This window comes from Bubalus bubalis, chromosome 5 (genome assembly GCF_019923935.1).
Source record: "Bubalus bubalis isolate 160015118507 breed Murrah chromosome 5, NDDB_SH_1, whole genome shotgun sequence".
NCBI classification, from domain to species: Eukaryota; Metazoa; Chordata; class Mammalia; order Artiodactyla; family Bovidae; genus Bubalus; species Bubalus bubalis.
In genome coordinates, this window is record NC_059161.1 from 27,849,466 (window position 1) to 27,862,880 (window position 13,415).

The 13,415-nt window shown below is 36.7% G+C and overlaps 1 protein-coding gene across 1 annotated transcript in view; it reads left to right on the forward strand.

Moving 5' to 3' along the window:
• The window catches only part of KAZN (kazrin, periplakin interacting protein), a 1,366,410-nt gene that overhangs the window by 521,065 nt on the left and 831,930 nt on the right, over positions 1-13,415 (forward strand). The window lies entirely within an intron of this gene.

Below are 13,415 nucleotides of genomic sequence, written 5' to 3' on the forward strand. Positions count from 1 at the left end.
GTGACTGCAGCCATGATATTAAAGACACTTGCTCCTTGGAAGAAAAGGTATGACCAACCTAGACAGCATATTAAAAAGCAGAGACATTACTTTGCCAACAACGGTCCATCTAGTCAAAGCTATGGTTTTTCCAGTAGTCATGTATGGATGTGAGAGTTGGACCATAAAGAAGGCTGAGCACTGAAGAACTGATGCTTTTGAACTGTGGTGTTGGAGAAGACCTTTGAGAGTCCCTTGGACTGCAAGGAGATCCAATCAGTCCATCCTAAAGGAAATCAACCCTGAATATTCATTGGAAGGACTGATGCTAAAGCTGAAGCTCCATATTTTGGCCACCTGATGTAAATAACTGACTCACTGGAAAAGACCCTGATGTTGGGAAAGATTGAAGGCAGGAGGAGAAGGGGACAACAAAGGATGAGATGGTTGGATGGCATCACTGACTTGATGGACATGAGTTTGAAAAATCTCTGGGAGTTGGTGATGGACATGGAAGCCTGGAGTGCTGCAGTCAATGGGGTCTCAAAGAGTCAGACATGACTGAGAGACTGAACTGACTGACTGATCCTTTTTCATTGATTTATAAGTCTGTTTTGTGCAATTTTGATTACTATAGCTTTGTAGTATAGTCTGAGGTCAGGGAACATGATTCTACCACATGACCCAATTCCAATCCTGGATATATATCTGAAAAAAAAAACCCCACTAATTTGAAAATATATGCACATCCCAATGTTCACAACAGCATATTTTATAATTACCAAGATATAGAAGAAACTCAAGTGTCCATCAACAGATGAATGAATGAAGACGTGGTGGTATATATGCACAGTGGAATACTTCTCAGCCACAGCTGTTTGCAGCAATATGGATGGACTTGGCATTAAAAGAGATAGATAATCACTGTATAATGTCATGTGAAATATAACAAATACAACAAATTACTAAATATATCCCCCCCCACCAAAAGCAGATTCAGATACAGAGAACAAGTTTTGTTGTTGTTCAGTCACTAAGTCATGTCTGACTGTGAGCTATAGCATGCCAAGCTTCCCCATCCTTCACTATCTCCCAGTGTTTGCTCAGATTCATGTCCATTGAGTTGATGATGCTATCTAACCAGCAAACTAGTGGTTACCAGTAATGGGGAGGGGCAATGTAAGGGTGAGGGAGTGGGAGCTATAAACTATCGGTTGTAAGATAGACTCAGGATGTATTACATCCAATATTTTGCAACAACTGTAAATGGAAAGTAACCTTTAAAAATTGTATGAAAATTTTAAAAAAGAAAAAAATCTATTTCAATTGTTTTAAAATGTATTGACAAAGCATTGTTCAAAATGCTTTGCTATTCTTTTACTGTCTATAGAATCTCTAATAATGTAGGATCCAGTGATGTCCACTATTGCATTCCTAATATTGATAATGTCTCTTCTTTTTATTTCTTAATCAGTCTAACTAATCATTTATTAATTTTATTGGTTTTTCAGAAATTATAGTTTAACTAATTTTTCTCTATTATTTGTCCATTTTTTATTCATTGATGTCTGCTCTTTATTATTTTCTTCTACTCATTTTGTGTTAATTTTCTCTTCTGTATCTAGATTCTTCATGGAATACTTGATTCATTAATTATGAGCCTTTTAAAAAAATCTTTTTATAGCATTTAAAGCTATAAATCCCTATCTTGTATATTGTGTTTTCATTTTAGTTTAGTTCAAAATATTTTCTATTTCTCATACAATTCTGGTTTTGACCCATAGATTATTTAGAAGTATTTTCTTTAATTTCCAATTATCTAGGAACTTTTCACATATTGCTCTGCTATTGATTTCTTATTTAAGTCTAGAATGAATGCTGAAGGAACATAGTCTGTACGATTTTAAATCTTTTAAATGTGCTGAAAGCCTCTTTTTGGAGTTCGGTGACTGAATTATCTTGATGAACGTTACATGTGTATTTGAAGTGCATGTATATAGAGTGCATTTATAGAGCAGTCTATAAATGTCACTTAGGTCATATTGGTTAAAAGTGTTGTTCATGTTTTCCATATATTTACTGATTTTCTGTCTACTTCTATTGATTATTGAAAGAAGAGTGGTGGAGTTTCTAGCTATTGTAGGTATGTGGCTCTCTTTTTTCTGTTTAGGTTTTGTTTCATGAAGATCAATTTTGAAGCTCTGTTATTTAGGATTGTTATGACATTTTGATGAATTGACCTGAGTATCACTATGTAATGTTCATCTTTACCCTGTTAATATTCTTTGTTCAAAAGTCTATTTTACTGATGTTAGTATAATCTCTGAAGCTTTCTTATGATTGTAGTTTACAAGCTATGACTTTTTCCTGCCTTTGACTTTCAGCCCATTTGTGTCTCCATATTTAAAATAGGTTTCTGGTACATAATATGTAGTTGGGTATTGCATTTTTCATTGTAGTCTGAAAGTCTCTGCCTTTTGATTGTAACTTTTAGATCACTTTCATTTGATGTATTATTTACACGTGTGCATATGACCAACCTAGACAGCATATTAAAAAGCAGAGACATTAATTAGCCAACAAAGGTCCGTCTAGTCAAGGCTATGGTTTTTCCAGTGGTCATGTATGGATGTGAGAGTTGGACTATAAAGAAGGCTGAGCACCAAAGAATTAATGCTTTTGAACTGTGGTTTTGGAGAAGACTCTTGAGAGTCCCTTGGACTGCAAGGAGATTCAACCACTCCATCCCAAAGGAGATCAGTCCTGGGTGTTCCCTAAAAAAAGATTGAACCCAGGCCCTCAGCAGTGAAAGCATGGAGTCCTAACCACTGGACTGCCAGAAAATTACCTCTCCATTATTTATGTATTATCTATTATCTATACTTTATTTTTAAATGTCACTCTGTGGTTTGTATTATGTATCTTTAAGGTATCACATATACTTTCAAATGATATGTTAGCACTTCCTGAATCTTACAACAGCATACTTCTATTTTCTCCCTCCCATTTTCTGTGCTACTTTTATCTTAGATTTTACTTCAGCACATGTTATAACCTTCCTTCAAATGTGTTACTGTTTTTTTTTTAAACAGGCAATTATCTTTTAAAGAAATTTAAAATGAGAAATAAATGTATTTAATTGATGTATAGTTGATTTGGGCTTCCCCAGTGGCTCAGTGGTTAAGAATCCACCTGCAATGCAGGAATCACAGGAGGCACAGGTTTGATCCCTGGGTTGGGAAGATCCCCTGGAGGAGGGCATGGCAACCCTCCAGTAAGAATTCCAGTATTCTTGCCTGGAGAATCCCATGGACAGAGGAGCCTGGCAGGCTACAGTCCATATGGTCACAAAGAGTCAGACACAACTGAAGCAACTTAGCACACACACACACACTTAGTTGATTTACAATATTGTGTTTGTTTCAGGTATACAATATAGTGATTTTTTTTGGATTATATTCCATTATAGTTTATTATAAGATACTGGGTATAATCATCTGTGCTTTACAGTAAATCTATTCTATACATAGTAACTTGTATCCCATACTCCTAATTTATTTCTCCCCTTTGGTAACCATACATTTTTTTTCTATGTCTGTCAGTCTATTTCTGTTTCAAATTTAGGTTCATTTGTATTATTTTTTAGATTTCACTTATAAGTTGTATCATATAGTATTTGTCTTTCTCTGACTTATTTCACTAAGCATAATATTCTCTATGTCCATCCATGTTGCTATAAGTGGCAATATTTAATTTTTTATGGTTGGACAATAGTCTATTGTATATATACACTGCATTTTCTTAAGTCAAGTGTCTGTTGATGGGCCCTTGTGTTGCTTCCATGTCTTGGATATTGTAAATAGTGATGCTGTTTTTTAATATTTATCTACTTATTCATCATTTTCAGTTATTTATTCATTAGTACATTTGTTTTGTATCTTTTGGAGTGCAGGCCTTTCAGTGACAAATTCTCTCAAATTTCATCTGTCTAAAAAGTCTTGATTCTGGCATTTTTGGAAGATATTTTTCCTGGCTATAAAACTCTATATTAACTTTGTTTTTCTTTCAGCATTTTGAAAATGTCATTTCACTTGCTTCTGGATTGCACAGTTTTTGACAAGAAGATTTTTGCCATTTTTGTCTTTACTCCTCTGAATTTAATATGTCTTTTTTCCCTTCTGCTTTTAAGATTTTTTCCTTTGATATTTATTTTAATAATTTGATTATGATGTACTTTTGTATGGGTTCCTTTTTTAAAAAAATAATGTTAATTTTTTTTTTTTTTTTTTTTTTAGTGTGCTAGGCCTTCATTGCTGTGTGGGCTTTTACTTAGTTGTGGTGAGGGGGGGATATTCTCTAGTTATGGTCCATGAGCTTCTCATTGCCCTGTTTTTTTTTTTATTGCAGATCATGGGCTCTAAGGTGCACAGACTTCAGTAATTGTGGCTCATGAGTTCAGTAGTTGTGGCTCCCAGGCTTAGTTGCTCAGTGGCATGTGGAATCTTCCTGGACCAGGGATTGAACCCATGTCTCCTGCATTGGCAGGTGGATTCTTTACCACTGAGTCACCAGGGAAGCCCCTCTATGGTTTTCTTTGTGTGTATCCTGCTTGGGGTTCATTGAGTTTCTTGGGTCTGCAATTTATAGTTTTAATTAAATTTGGAAAATATATGAATCTATTATCTTCAAATAGTTTTCTCCTCCCCATGAAGCATATATCAGACCACTAGATATTATCCTATAATTCAATGAAATTCTGTTCATTTTTCTTTCTATACTTTATTTTGGATAGTTTCTATTGCTACATCTTCTAGATCACTAACCTTTTATTCTTCAGCATTTAATTTGTGGCATTTAAATTGCTAATCCTACCCAGTGAATTTTTAATTTCAGATGTTTTCTTTTTTTTTTTATTTTATTTTTTAAACTTTACATAATTGTATTAGTTTTGCCAAATATCAAAATGAATCAGCCACAGGTATACATGTGTTCCCCATCCTGAACCCTCCTCCCTCCTCCCTCCCCATTCCATCCCTCTGGGTCGTCCCAGTGCACCAGCCCCAAGCATCCAGTATTGTGCATCGAACCTGGACTGGCAACTCGTTTCATACATGATATTTTACATGTTTCAATGCCATTCTCCCAAATCTTCCCACCCTCTCCCTCTCTCACAGAGTCCATAAGACTGTTCTATACATCAGTGTCTCTTTTGCTGTCTGGTACACAGGGTTATTGTTACCATCTTTCTAAATTCCATATATATGTGTTAGTATACTGTATCAGTGTTTTTCTTTCTGGCTTACTTCACTCTGTATAATAGGCTCCAGTTTCATCCACCTCATTAGAACTGATTCAAATGTATTCTTTTTCATGGCTGAGTAATACTCCATTGTGTATATGTACCACTGCTTTCTTATCCATTCATCTGCTGATGGACATCTAGGTTGCTTCCATGTCCTGGCTATTATAAACAGTGCTGCGATGAACATTGGGGTACACGTGTCTCTTTCCCTTCTGGTTTCCTCAGTGTGTATGCCCAGCAGTGGGATTGCTGGATCATAAGGCAGTTCTAGTTCCAGTTTTTTAAGGAATCTCCACACTGTTCTCCATAGTGGCTGTACTAGTTTGCATTCCCACCAACAATGTAAGAGGGTTCCCTTTTCTCCACACCCTCTCCAGCATTTATTACTTGTAGACTTTTGGATCGCAGCCATTCTGACTGGTGTGAAATGGTACCTCATAATGGTTTTGATTTGCATTTCTCTGATAATGAGTGATGTTGAGCATCTTTTCATGTGTTTGTGAGCCATCTGTATGTCTTCTTTGGAGAAATGTCTATTTAGTTCTTTGGCCCATTTTTTGATTGGGTCATTTATTTTTCTGGAGTTGAGCTGTAGGAGTTGCTTGTATATTCTCGAGATTAGTTGTTTGTCAGTTGCTTCATTTGCTATTATCTTCTCCCATTCTGAAGGCTGTCTTTTCACCTTGCAAATAGTTTCCTTTGATGTGCAGAAGCTTTTAAGGTTAATTAGGTCCCATTTGTTTATTTTTGCTTTTATTTCCAGTATTCTGGGAGGTGGGTCATAGAGGATCCTGCTGTGATGTATGTCAGAGAGTGTTTTGCCTATGTTCTCCTCTAGGAGTTTTATAGTTTCTGGTCTTACGTTGAGATCTTTAATCCATTTTGAGTTTATTTTTGTGTATGGTGTTAGAAAGTATTCTAGTTTCATTCTTTTACAAGTGGTTGACCAGATTTCCCAGCACCACTTGTTAAAGAGATTGTCTTTAATCCACTGTATATTCTTGCCTCCTTTGTCAAAGATAAGGTGTCCATAGGTGCATGGATTTATCTCTGGGCTTTCTATTTTGTTCCATTGATCTATATTTCTGTCTTTGTGCCAGTACCATACTGTCTTGATAACTGTGGCTTTGTAGTAGAGCCTGAAGTCAGGTAGGTTGATTCCTCCAGTTCCATTCTTCTTTCTCAAGATCGCTTTGGCTATTCAAGGTTTTTTGTATTTCCATACAAATTGTGAAATTATTTGTTCTAGCTCTGTGAAGAATGCTGTTGGTAGCTTGATAGGGATTGCATTGAATCTATAGATTGCTTTGGGTAGTATGCTCATTTTCACTATATTGATTCTTCCAATCCACGAACATGGTATATTTCTCCATCTGTTAGTGTCCTCTTTGATTTCTTTCACCAGTGTTTTATAGTTTTCTATATATAGGTCTTTAGTTTCTTTAGGTAGATATATTCCTAAGTATTTTATTCTTTCCGTTGCAATGGTGAATGGAATTGTTTCCTTAATTTCTCTTTCTGTTTTCTCATTATTAGTGTATAGGAATGCAAGGGATTTCTGTGTGTTGATTTTATATCCTGCAACTTTACTATAGTCATTGATTAGTTCTAGTAATTTTCTGGTGGAGTCTTTAGGGTTTTCTATGTAGAGGATCATGTCATCTGCAAACAGTGAGAGCTTTACTTCTTCTTTTCCAATTTGGATTCCTTTTATTTCTTTTTCTGCTCTGATTGCTGTGGCCAAAACTTCCAAAACTATGTTGAATAGTAATGGTGAAAGTGGTCACCCTTGTCTTGTTCCTGACTTTAGAGGAAATGCTTTCAATTTTTCACCATTGAGGATAATGTTTGCTGTGGGTTTGTCATATATAGCTTTTATTATGTTGAGGTATGTTCCTTCTATTCCTGCTTTCTGGAGAGTTTTTATCATAAATGGATGTTGAATTTTGTCAAAGGCTTTCTCTGCATCTATTGAGATAATCATATGGTTTTTATTTTTCAATTTGTTAATGTGGTGTATTACATTGATTGATTTGTGGATATTGAAGAATCCTTGCATCCCTGGGATAAAGCCCACTTGATCATGGTGTATGATCTTTGTAATGTATTGTTAGATTCTGATCGCTAGAATTTTGTTAAGGATTTTTGCATCTATGTTCATCAGTGATATTGGCCTGTAGTTTTCTTTTTTGTGTGTGGGATCTTTGTCAGGTTTTGGTATTAGGGTGATGGTGGCCTCATAGAATGAGTTTGGAAGTTTACCATCCTCTGCAATTTTCTGGAAGAGTTTGAGCAGGATAGGTGTTACCTCTTCTCTAAATTTTTGGTAGAATTCAGCTGTGAAGCCGTCTGGACCTCGGCTTTTCTTTGCTGGAAGATTTTTGAGTACTGTTTCAATTTCCGTGCTTGTGATGGGTCTGTTAAGATTTTCTATTTCTTCCTGATCGAGTTTTGGAAAGTTGTACTTTTCTAAGAATTTGTCCATTTCTTCCACGTTGTCCATTTTATTGGCATATAATTGTTGATAGTACTCTCTTATGATCCTTTGTATTTCTGTGTTGTCTGTTGTGATCTCTCCATTTTCATTTCTAATTTTATTGATTTGATTTTTCTCCCTTTGTTTCTTGATGAGTCTGGCTAATGGTTTGTCAATTTTATTTATCCTTTCAACAAACCAGCTTTTGGTTTTGTTGATTTTTGCTATGATCTCTTTGTTTCTTTTGCATTTATTTCTGCTCTAAGTTTTAAGATTTCTTTCCTTCTACTAACCCTGGGGTTCTTCATTTCTTCCTTTTCTAGTTGCTTTAGGTGTAGAGTTAGGTTATTTATTTGACTTTTTTCTTGTTTCTTGAGGTGTGCTTGTATTGCTATGAACTTTCCCCTTAGGACTGCTTTTACCGTGTCCCACAGGTTTTGGGTTGTTGTGTTTTCATTTTCATTCGTTTCTATGCAAATTTTGATTTCTTTTTTGATTTCTTCTGTGATTTGTTGGTTATTCAGCAGCGTGTTGTTCAGCCTCCATATGTTGGAATTTTTAATAGTTTTTCTCTTGTAATTGAGATCTAATCTTACTGCATTGTGGTCAGAAAAGATGCTTGGAATGATTTCTATTTTTTTGAATTTACCAAGGCTAGCTTTATGGCCCAGGATGTGATCTATCCTGGAGAAGGTTCCATGTGCGCTTGAAAAGAAGGTGAAATTCATTGTTTTGGGATGAAATGTCCTATAGATATCAATTAGGTCTAACTGGTCTATTGTATCATTTAAAGTTTGTGTTTCCTTGTTAATTTTCTGTTTAGTTGATGTATCCATAGGTGTGAGTGGGGTATTAAAGTCTCCCACTATTATTGTGTTATTGTTAATTTCTCCTTTCATACTTGTTAGCATTTGTCTTACATACTGCAGTGCTCCCGTGTTGGGTGCATATATATTTATAATTGTTATATCTTCTTCTTGGATTGATCCTTTGATCATTATGTAGTGACCATCTTTGTCTCTTTTCACAGTCTTTGTTTTAAAGTCTATTTTATCTGATATGAGTATTGCTACTCCTGCTTTCTTTTGGTCCCTATTTGCATGGAAAATCTTTTTCCAGCCCTTCACTTTCAGTCTGTATGTGTCCCCTGTTTTGAGGTGGGTCTCTTGTAGACAACATATGTAGGGGTCTTGTTTTTGTATCCATTCAGCCAGTCTTTGTCTTTTGGTTGGGGCATTCAACCCATTTACGTTTAAGGTATTTACTGATAAGTATGACCCCGTTGCCATTTACTTTATTGTTTTGGGTTTGAATTTATACACTGTTTTTGTGTTTCCTGTCTAGAGAATATCCTTTAGTATTTGTTGGAGAGCTGGTTTGGTGGTGCAGAATTCTCTCAGCTTTTGCTTGTCTGAAAAGCTTTTGATTTCTCCTTCATACTTGAATGAAATCCTTGCTGGGTACAATAATCTGGGCTGTAGGTTATTTTCTTTTATCACTTTAAGTATGTCTTGCCATTCCCTCCTGGCTTGAAGAATTTCTATTGAAAGATCAGCTGTTATCCTTATGGGTATTCCCTTGTGTGTTATTTGTTGTTTTTCCCTTGCTGCTTTTAATATTTGTTCTTTGTGTTTGATCTTTGTTAATTTGATTAATATGTGTCTTGGGGTGTTTCGCCTTGGGTTTATCCTATTTGGGACTCTCTGGGTTTCTTGGACTTGGGTGATTATTTCCTTCCCCATTTTAGGGAAGTTTTCAACTATTATCTACTTGAGTATTTTCTCATGGTCTTTCTTTTTGTCTTCTTCTTCTGGGACCCCTATGATTCGAATGTTGTAGCGTTTAATATTGTCCTGGAGGTCTCTGAGATTGTCCTCATTTCTTTTAATTCGTTTTTCTTTTATCCTCTCTGATTCATTTATTTCTACCATTCTATCTTCTAATTCACTAATCCTATCTTCTGCCTCTGTTATTCTACTATTTGTTGCCTCCAGAGTGTTTTTAATTTCACTTATTGCATTATTCATTATATATTGACTCTTTTTTATTTCTTCTAAGTCCTTGTTAAACCTTTCTTGAATCTTCTCAATCCTTGCCTCCAGGCTATTTATCTGTGATTCCATTTTAATTTCAAGATTTTGGATCAATTTCACTATCATTATTTGGAATTCTTTATCAGGTAGATTCCCTATCTCTTCCTCTTTTGTTTGGTTTGGTGGGCATTTATCCTGTTCCTTTATCTGCTGGCTATTCCTCTGTCTCTTCATCTTGTTTAAATTGCTGAGTTTGGGGTGTCCTTTCTGTATTCTGGCAGTTTGTGGAGTTCTCTTTATTGTGGCGTTTCCTCGCTGTGTGTGGGTTTGTACAGGTGGCTTGTCAAGGTTTCCTGGTTAGGGAAGCTTGTGTCAATGTTCTGGTGGATGGAGCTGTATTTCTTCTCTCTGGAGTGTAATGAAATGTCCAGTAATGAGTTATGAGATGTCTATGGTTTTGGGGTGACTTTGGGCAGCCTGTATCTTGAAGCTCAGAGCTGTGTTCCTTTGTTGCTGGAGAATTTGCTTGGTATGTCTTGCCCTGGAACTTGTTGGCCCTTGTGTGGTGCTTGGTTTCAGTGTCGGTATGGAGGCGTTCGATGAGCTCCTGTCAATTAATGTTCCTTGGAGTCAGGAGTTCCCTGGAGTCAGGGTTTGGACTTAAGCCTCCTACTTCCAGTTATCGGTCTTAATTTTACAGTAGTTTCAAAACTTCTACTTCTATACAGCACCATTGATAAAACATCTACGTTAAAGATGAAAAGTTTCTCTACTGTGAGGGTCACTCAGAGAGGTTCACAGCGTTACATGGAGAAGAGAAGAGGGAGGAGGGAGTTAGAGGTGACCCAAATGAGATGAGGTGGAATCAGTAGTGGAGAGAGTGGGCTAGCCAGTAGTCACTTCCTTATGTGCACTCCACAACTGGACCGCTCAGAGATGTTCACGGAGTTATACAGAGAAGAGAAGAAGGAGGCAGGAGACAGAGGTGGCCAGAAGGATAAAAGGGGGAAATGAAAAGGAGGGAGACAGATCCAGCCAGTAATCAGTTCCCTAAGTGTTCTCCACCGTCTGGAACACACAGAAATTCACAGAGTTGGGTAGAGTAGAGAGGGGTTAGGGAGGAGATACAGGCGACCTGGTGGAGAAAACGGAGAGTCCAAAGGGAGAGAGAGCAGTCAAGCCAGTAATCTCGTTCCCTAGTGAAAAATGGGTCCTGAAGATTGGGTTATTAAAGGTACAAAATTGGTAACAAATACATAAAAGCAAAAATTAAAAATCTAGAGAAGTGTTTGGAATTTCAAAAATGTGATGTTAATGAAAAGAAGAAGGAAAAGAAAGAGAGAAAAAATGAACAAAGAAAAACAAACAAGGTCGTGAAAATTATAAAGAAACTACAGGTACAAAATTGATAACTAATACCAAAAAGCAAAAATTAAAAATCTAGAGTAGAGTTTGGAATTTCACAAATACAATGTTAAAAAAAAAGAAGAAGAAGAAGAAAAATAAAGAGAGAAAACAAACAAACCAACAAAAACAATGTCGCAAAAATTATAAAGAAAATACAGGTACAAAATTGATATCAAATACCAAAAAGCATAAATTAAAAATCTTGAGTAGAGTTTGGAATTGCAGATATATGATGTTATATAAAAGAAGAAGAGAAAGAAACAGAGGGGAAAAAAAGAAAAAAAAAAAGTCACAGAAATTATAAAAAAAACCTATAGGTACAAAATTGATAACATATACCAAAAGGCTAAAATTAAAAATCTAGAGTAGAGTTTGGAATTTCAAAAATACGATGTTAAAGAAAAGAAGAAGGAAAAGAAAGAGAGAAAAAATGAACAAAGAAAAACAAACAAGGTCGCGAAAATTATAAAGAAACTACAGGTATAAAATTGATAACTAATACCAAAAAGCAAAAGTTAAAAATCTAGAGTAGAGTTTGGAATTTCAAAAATACAATGTTAAAAAAAGGAAGAAGAAAAATAAAGAGAGAAAACAAATAAACCAACAAAAACAATGTCGCAAAAATTATAAAGAAAATACAGGTACAAAATTGATATCAAATACCAAAAAGCATAAATTAAAAATCTTGAGTAGAGTTTGGAATTGCAGATATACGATGTTATATAAAAGAAGAAGAGAAAGAAACAGAGGGGAAAAAAAAGTCACAGAAATTATGAAAAAAACTATAGGTACAAAATTGATAACATATATCAAAAGGCTAAAATTAAAAATCTAGAGTAGAGTTTGGAATTTCAAAAATACAATGTTAAAGAAAAGAAGAAAAAGAAAAAAAAAAAACAAAACACGGTCAAAAAATTATAAAATATATATATGAAGTTTGCTGAAGAAGAAAAAACAAATACGGTTTGTTTTTTTTTTTTGCAAAGTAATAGTTATAAAAGTGAAAATTAAAGGACAATAGAGGACTTAAAATTTAAAAAAAAAATAAAAAAAAAGAAAGAAAGATTGATCGTAAAAATAGTAAAAATATATCTAGGTCTCTCTCTGGTTTTGTTGTGAGTATTGTGGGTTCAGTTCATTTTTGGCTAGTTCCTTGATCTGACTTATATTTCTCAAGATCTATAGGCCCCTTCCTATGTAGTCCGTAATAACCACAGGGTTTTAATCTATGGCCTGTAGCTTCCAAGGCGGTTCCCTCTGTTATAGCTTCTTCTGTTTGCTGGTCTCTTCAGTGTCTGGTTCCCGCCCTGACACAAAGGGGACGGTGGAGGACACTATTTTTTTTTTTTTTTTATTTAGGCTCACTTGTTTAGCCGTGCTGTGGGGAGGGAGGGAGGGATGCTGCAAACAGATAACACTGGCCTGCGCTCGCAGTGCCTCAGCCACACTGGGTCTGCCCCCGCTCACGGCGCGTGTAGCCTCCCTGCCCACACTGCTCGGGCTCTAGGTTGTTCCGCTGGGAACAATCCGAGGCTGGCCCTGGGCTGAGCTCCCAGGTCCAAGCCGCTCAGGTTCAGGCACTCGGGTAGTCCTCAGAGGCGCAGACTCGGTTGGGCCTGCGTTTTGTGCTCTTCCCAGATCCGAGCAGCTCAGGTGATGAGGTGTTTGGCAAGCGCCAATGCTGCGACTTATTGCCTCCCCGCCACTCGTTTATCTGGGTGTAAAACCGGCGCACCTTCTCAGGCAGATGTTGACCGTCCAGACCCCCAAGAAGTTTTAGTTAGCAAAGAAGCCTGCTTACAGTTTTATAGATAGTGTCTCTCTGGGGCTGCGATTGCCCCCTTCCGGCTCTGGCTGCCTGTCACCGGAGGGGGAAGGTCTGCAGCCAGCTATCTCTGTTCAGTCCTTTGTTCTGTGTGTGGGCCTGGCAGTGTCTTAGGTTAGGGCTGGCTTGTCGCGTGGTAGATATCCCACAGTCTGGTTTGCTAGCCCAAATTATTTCGCTCAGATAGCGCTCAGGACATTTGGGCCCAATTCTTACTCTAAGGGACACAGCCCGCGCCGCACTTCCCTGCCCAGCCCCCGCTTGCTAATGCCGTGTGCAGGCGTCTGTGCTGCTTCTCCGCTGGGGGAGTTACCTTAGGGCTCACAATCTGCGATTTTTAATTGTTTATTTATTTTTTTTCTCCCTTTTATGTTGCCCTCTGTGCTTCCAAAG